Here is a 6,842-nt window from a genome sequence, read left to right on the forward strand (position 1 = left end):
GTCCAACAGCTCTTCTACTCTGTACCAGCTTATTTTTGTTCAACCTGTGGCTAGCTAAGAATGGAGTTTAAAATTATAAATGACTGTTAGAGGAAGTAGGAGAAGCAGGAGGAGGAAGAGGACAAGGGGGAAGAAGAAGAGAATAAGAGCCTAAAATACTACTGAAATTTGCAGAAAAAGTTTTGCTGGCCTTTGCTATAGACAGTCATTGTCTATAGCAATGGAGACTCACGTCCTTGTCTATCTTCCTGCTTTGTGGTTCTCAAGCTGCAATACATATCGGAAGCACTTGTAGAGTTAAAGCAGAAATTGTCGGCCTGACCTCAGGGTCTCTAACTCAGCAGGTCTGGTTTGGACCTGAGAATCTACATTGCTCACAGTTATTAACAATTTCCACTGTGGTGCTGATGTTGCGAGTCTGGGAAGAGCACTTGGAGAGGCAATGCCTTGAAGCCTTGTTGTTACTTGCCTGGTTTAAACTTAGTATATCCATGTCTAGGTAGCAGAGAGCAGGGAAATGAGAAGAAAATGCCTAATATTCAAAGGTCCAGACCTGCAAGTGTTTTCCACAGCTTCTGTTTCCATTACTCATGGACACAAAACTACAGAGGGTCCTTGGAAATGGAGCATATAATTCTATTCTTACTGAATAATGGGATGATGAATTTTTGTAGAAAATTCTCAATCCCTGCCATTACACTATTTACGTAAAGGTGTGTGCATGCATGCTAAATCACTTTAGTCATGTCTGACTCTTTGCGACCCTATGAACTGTAACCCTCCAGGCTCCTGTCTCCTTGGGATTCCCTAGGCAAGAATACTGGAGTAGGTTACCATTTCCTCCTCCAGGGATCTTCCCAACCCAGGGATTGAATTGGCATCTCTATGTCTCCTGCATTGGCAGCTGGTTCTTTATCACCACCTGGTTAGAATCCATTTACATAAAGGTGGTGGTGGTGGTTTATTCACTAAGTCGTCTCTGACTCTTGTGAACCCATGGACTGTAGCATGCCAGGCTCCTCTGTCCATGGGATTCTCCAGGCAAGAATACTGGAGTGGGCTGCCATTTCCTCCTCCAGGAAATCTTCCCAACCCAGGAATCAAACCAAGGTCTCCTGTATTGCAGGCAGATTCTTTACCAACTAAGCTACAAGGGAAGCCCTACATAAAGGTACCTGACCACAAAGTAAAAACACCCATTATGTAAGAACATATGGAAACAAAAACATGCATGTTGAATCATTCAATTGGTTGCTATGGGGGAGGGGAATTTATATAATCTTTCATAGACTGACTAAGATAATTCAATTCTCTGCAACTGAAGTTTAAAATAAATCAGTCACTACTAATAAACATAGATTTACTTCAGAAAAAATACATATAAATTTGTCCTAAAAACTAATTTCTTTTCATGCGGTGATTATAAAACAAGTTTTTAAGTAATCATATTTTTAATAACTATAAAATTTGAAAATAACTGCATGAAAAAATTGTTGAACAAAAAACTGAATCACAGATTATTCAGACAGGCTTACTGATGGCTGAAATATTAAAACTAAAATGTTTTAATAATGCAAGCCTTTTGTGGTAGGAAAGAAGTCCATACTGTAAGACTTGATTCAAAGCCTAGATATGACACTTAAAAGTCATGGAAGATTTGACATTTCTCATTAATAAAAAAAATAATAAAAAAATTATAACTGGGATTTCTTGAAAGCTTGTGGCACAACAGCATGCCAGGACTGTTTAGTATGCATTTATTCTTTAATCATTGAAATAACCCAATGAGATAGGTACTACTGCATACACCATTTCATATATCAGGAAACTAAGGTACAAATAGTAAATTATGCATGATAACTTTTAAAAAACCCAAGTTTGAAATTTATGTCAGCCTGCTTTCTGAGACTGCATTATTCTACCACTATGTTAAACTTTCTCTTTATAAAAAGAGAACCTTGTTAACAATTTTAACAGTGAGGAAGATGAAAGGTTGTTACTGAACCATGAAAGACGCCAGGACTCTTGGCCTCCGGAAGAGAAGAAATCAATCTGGGGCTGGAGACGAGGCTTGATAACTCAGAGCTTTTGTGTAATAGAGCTTCATTAAAGTATAAAATGAATAGAGAAAGCTTCTGACATAGATGTCAGAAGGGGAGAGAAAGAGTACCCTCTTGATTGTGTTAGCAATGGAGTTACATAACTTTTAATTAGTTATTACAATGAATCATATGAATATCTGGAGATTGTAGAGATCTTACTAAACCCACTTCCATAATTTACATTTTAAGATAACAGGATTAGCCAGAAGGTTTTCAGGAAGGAGAAACTGTCCTCAGTTCAGTTCAGTTCAGTTGCTCAGTCATGGGACCCCATGAATCGCAGCACGCCAGGCCTCCCTGTCCATCACCAACTCCTGGAGTTCACTTAGACTCAAGTCCATCGAGTCAGTGATGCCATCCAGCCATCTCATCCTCTGTCGACACTTCTCCTCCTGCCCCCAAGCCCTCCCAGCATCAGAGTCCTTTCCAATGAGCCAACTCTTCTCGTGAGGTGGCCAAAGTACTGAAGTTTCAGCTTTAACATCATTCCTTCCAAAGAAATCCCAGGGCTGATCTCCAGAATGGACTGGTGGGATCTCCTTGCAGTCCAAGGGACTCTCAAGAGTCTTCTCCAACACCACAGTTCTGAAGCATCAATTCTTCAGTGCTCAGCTTTCTTCACAGTCCAACTCTCACATCCATACATGTCCACTGGAAAAACCATGGCCTTGACTAGACGGACCTCAGTCGGCAAAGTAATGTCTCTGCTTTTGAATATGCTGTCTAGGTTGGTCACAACTTTTCTCCCAAGGAGTAAGCGTCTTTTATTTCATGGCTGCAGTCACCATCTGCAGTGATTTTGGAGACCAAAAAAATAAAGTCTGACACTGTTTCCACTGTTTCTTCCTCTATTTCCCATGAAGTGATGGGACCGGATGCCATGATCTTCGTTTTCTGAATGTTGAGCTTTAAGCCAACTTTTTTACTCTCCTCTTACAATTTCTTCAAGAGGCTTTTAGTTCTTCACTTTCTGCCATAAGAGTGGTGTCATCTTCATATCTGAGGTTATTGATATTTCTCCCAGCAATCTTGATTCCAACTTGTGTTTCTTCCAGCCCAGCATTTCTCATGATGTATTCTGCATAGAAGTTAAATAAGCAGGGTGACAATATACAGCCTTGACATACTCCTTTTCCTATTTGGAACCAGTCTGTTGTTCCATGTCCAGTTCTAACTGTTGCTTCCTGACCTGCACACAGATTTCTCAAGAGGCTGGTCAGGTGGTCTGGTATTCCTATCTCTCTCAGAATTTTCCACAGTTTATTGTTATCCACACAGTCAAAGGCTTTGGCATAGTCAATAAAGCAGAAATAGATGTTTTCCTGGAACTCTCTTGCTTTTTCCATGATCTAGTGGATGTTGGAAATTTGATCTCTGCTTCCTCTGCCTTTTCTAAAACCAGCTGGAACATCAGGAAGTTCTCGGTTCATGTATTGCTGAAGCCTGGCTTGCAGAATTTTTAGCATTACTTTACTAGCATGTGAGATGAGTGCAATTGTGCAGTAGTTTGAGCATTCTTTGGCATTGCCTTTCTTTGGGATTAGAATGAAAACTGACCTTTTCCAGTCCTGTGGCTACTGCTGAGTTTTCCAAATTTGCTGGCATATTGAGTGCAGCACTTTTGCAGCATCATTTTTCAGGATTTGAAATAGCTCAACTGGAATTCCATCACCTCCACTAGCTTTGTTCGTAGTGATGCTTTCTAAGGCCCACTTGACTTCACATTCCAGGATGTCTGGCTCTAGATTACTGATCACACCATCGTGATTAGCCGGGTCGTGAAGATCATTTTTGTACAGTTCTTCTGTGTATTCTTGCAACCTCTTCTTAATATCTTCTGCTTCTGTTAGGTCCAGACCATTTCTGTCCTTTATCGAGCCCATGTTTTCATGAAATGTTTCCTTGGTATCTCTAATTTTCTTGAAGAGATCTCTAGTCTTTCCCATTCTGTTCTTTTCCTCTATTTCTTTGCATTGATCACTGAAGAAGGCTTTCTTATCTCTCCTTGCTATTCTTTGGAACTCTGCATTCAGATGCTTATGTCTTTCCTTTTCTCCTTGGCTTTTCACTTCTCTTCTTTTGCCAGCTATTTATAAGGCCTCCCCAGACAGCCATTTGGCTTTTTTGCATTTCTTTTCCATGGAGATGGTCTTGATCCCTGTCTCCTGTACAATAGCACGGACCTCATTCCATAGTTCATCAGGCACTCTATCTATCAGATCTAGGCCCTTCAATCTATTTCTCACTTCCTCTGTATAATCATAAGGGATTTGATTTAGGTCATACCTGAATGGTCTAGCGGTTTTCCCTACTTTCTTCAATTTGAGTCTGAATTTGATAATAAGGAGTTCATGATCTGAGCCACAGTCAGCTCCTGGTCTTGTTTCTGTTGACTGCATAGAGCTTCTCCATCTTTGGCTGCAAAGAATATAATCAATCTGATTTCGATGTTGACCATCTGGTGATGTCCATGTGTAGAGTCTTCTCTTGTGTTGTTGGAAGAGGGTGTTTGCTATGACCAGTGCATTTTCTTGGCAAAACTCTATTAGTCTTTGCCCTGCTTCATTCTGCATTTTAAGGCCAAATTTGCCTGTTACTCCAGGTGTTTCTTGACTTCCTACTTTTGCATTCCAGTCCCCTATAATGAAAAGGACCTCTTTTGGGGTGTTAGTTTTAAAAGGTCTTGTAGGTCTTCATATAACTGTTCAGTTTCAGCTTCTTCAGCATTACTGGTTGGGGTATAGACTTAGATTACGTGATACTGAATGGTTTGCCTTGGAGATGAACAGAGATCGTTCTGTTGTTTTTGAGATTGCATCCAAGTACTGCATTTTGGACTCTTTAAACCTCTGACCTAATGCTTTTGTCAAAGTATAAAAGAGAACCTGAAGCTTGAAATAAACATGTAGTTCTGTACTATGAGTCACAGACCACATCATCACCTGCCAACACTGCTCACACCTTCAGGCTGATTCCCTGGCTACTGGAGCTGGGCTCTGACAGTAAAGAATCTGCCTGCAGTGCAGGAGACCCAGATTCCATCCCTGGGTTGGGCAGATCCCCTGGAGAAGGAAATGGCAACCCATTCCAGTATCCTTGCCTGGAAAATCTCATGGACAAAGGAGCCTTGTGGGCTGCAGTCCATGGGGTCGCAAAGAGTCGGGCACAGCTGAGCGACTAACACTTACGTACTTATGGTTGACTTAGTGTCAATTTGGCATAGCTGAAGAGGCTTCTGTGCCACAGATATTTACCATATGACTCTTTAAGTAAAAGAAGAAGAAGGAGGAAGAGAAGAAGAAGGGAGAAGGGGATGGAGGTGGGGCAAGAGGAAGAGGCAGAGTCAAGTCCTCTTTTAACTAGACAAAGACAACTTACTGTGGTGACTGATTTTCTTAACTCAGTTTTAATCCAATCAGCACTCAGTGACATTCTCTTGGCCAACTGGATTGGGTTTAGAATGGGTATATGCCCCAATTCAGGCAATGATACAAGAGAGGAGGTTTTCTCAAGAAATATAGGAAATAGCCTTCATATAATGGGGTTGAAGAGTGTCAATCACAAATCAGTGTTCTCTCAGAACCTTAGAATGTGTTTCAGAAACAGTGTGTTTTGCAGATGAAGTTAGTTAAGAATCTCCAGAAGAATCCTGCTGGATTTAAGGAGACCCTTAAATCCAATGACTCATGTCCTTAAAAGGAGAGAAGGTGACACACAGACAAACATAGGGCAGAGATATCAAAGCAAATGTTGCGCTGGTCAAAGTTAAACAGTCAAGGGAGGTTTCATTAAAGGGCACTGTGATAAGGGTGTGTGAATGTGTGCTCAGTTGTAACTGACTCTTTGCAACCCTATGTACTACAGCCCACCAGGCTTCTCTGTCCATGTAAGTCTCCAGGCAAGAATACTGGAGGGGGTTGCCATGCCCTCCTCCAGGGAATCTTCCTGACCAAGGGATGGGACCCTCATCTCTTATGTCTCCTGGATTGGCAAGCAGATTTTTTTTACCACCAGCACTACCTGGTAAGCCCCTATAGAGGAGAGAAACTAAAACTCGGTTTGAGCTCAACTCCAGGAAAAACAAATGGCAAGAGAGTTTTAACAATTAGGGTGGGTGGGGTGAAAATCATTCAGATAGTGTTGGTTAATTGGCCTTACCCAAAGGACAAGTAAACTTTCTTACATATATGCCCATCTAAGTGAGGCTCCTACCCTCCCACAGAGACTGGCCAATGGGGTTTAGTCTTCCTAAATGGCCACATTTCAAAGGGATAGCTCTCAGGTGCTTGAGAAGGATGGTCCTAGGTTGTAAATCTGTCAAGGAGCTGTGAAAATGATGCAAAGGGGCAGAGAGACAATTTGAAATTACAAGGTTTCCAAAATAAATGCTCTTAGAAAAGGAAGAGTATTGACTTCTATAGTTAGGCCACCTGGATTCATTCTGTAGGGCCAGAGTGAGAGGGAAGTGAGTAGGGGTGGGGCTAACAGCAGGGAGAGACCTGTCTAAACTTTAAGTCAGGCTGAGGGAAACCTTAAGGTTGTTTTGGTCAAAAGCCATGTGAAGAGAGACAGAGATCAGTTAGGCTGCCACAAGCTAAGGAATGACAGGAGACACCCTACATGGCTGGGAGGCCATCCTGCAGGGCACCTTCTACCCAGACAAGACTCAGTGGAGTGGCTAGGGGAGAATGTGCACCACAGCTTGCAGTGGCTGCAGAGCCTCAGCAAGGAGGCTCACCC

This window comes from Ovis canadensis, chromosome 10, assembly GCF_042477335.2.
Source record: "Ovis canadensis isolate MfBH-ARS-UI-01 breed Bighorn chromosome 10, ARS-UI_OviCan_v2, whole genome shotgun sequence".
In the NCBI taxonomy this organism is placed as follows: domain Eukaryota; kingdom Metazoa; phylum Chordata; class Mammalia; order Artiodactyla; family Bovidae; genus Ovis; species Ovis canadensis.